This window comes from Otolemur garnettii, unplaced genomic scaffold, assembly GCF_000181295.1.
Source record: "Otolemur garnettii isolate 467f Iridium unplaced genomic scaffold, OtoGar3 scaffold00039, whole genome shotgun sequence".
NCBI classification, from domain to species: Eukaryota; Metazoa; Chordata; class Mammalia; order Primates; family Galagidae; genus Otolemur; species Otolemur garnettii.
Window position 1 is genome coordinate 5,220,042 of NW_003852434.1, and position 400 is coordinate 5,220,441.

Genomic DNA, 400 nt, shown 5'->3' on the forward strand with positions numbered 1-400 from the left:
CAGAAATTCTTTAACATTTCACATAATGCAGGTCTGCTGGTGATGAATTCTCTCATCTGGAAAAGTTTTTTTCTTTTTCTTTCTTTCTTAAGGATATTTTGCATGAATTGAATTCTAGTTGACTTTTTTCTCTCTTCACCTTTTCAAGGCATCGGTCATGCCATTGTTCTCTTTATGCTTCTTCTGTTTAGGTTTATTGATCTGTGAGTTTGTCATTTTCATCAAATTTGAAAATTTTCATCCATTATTAAACTATATGTTTCCTGCTCCTCCCCCCTTTTCTAGACACTAGTCACACACACATATGTTAGACGGCTTGATACAGTCTCACAAGTCACTAATGAATAGAAACTGGTCGTTTCTTTTGAGTGTTTTTTCTTATGCTGCATTTTGAAAAGTT

The 400-nt window shown here is 33.8% G+C and overlaps 1 protein-coding gene across 1 annotated transcript in view; it reads left to right on the forward strand.

Annotated features, from left to right (window-relative positions):
* WDFY3 (WD repeat and FYVE domain containing 3) overlaps positions 1-400 on the forward strand; it is a 290,805-nt gene that overhangs the window by 192,727 nt on the left and 97,678 nt on the right. The window lies entirely within an intron of this gene.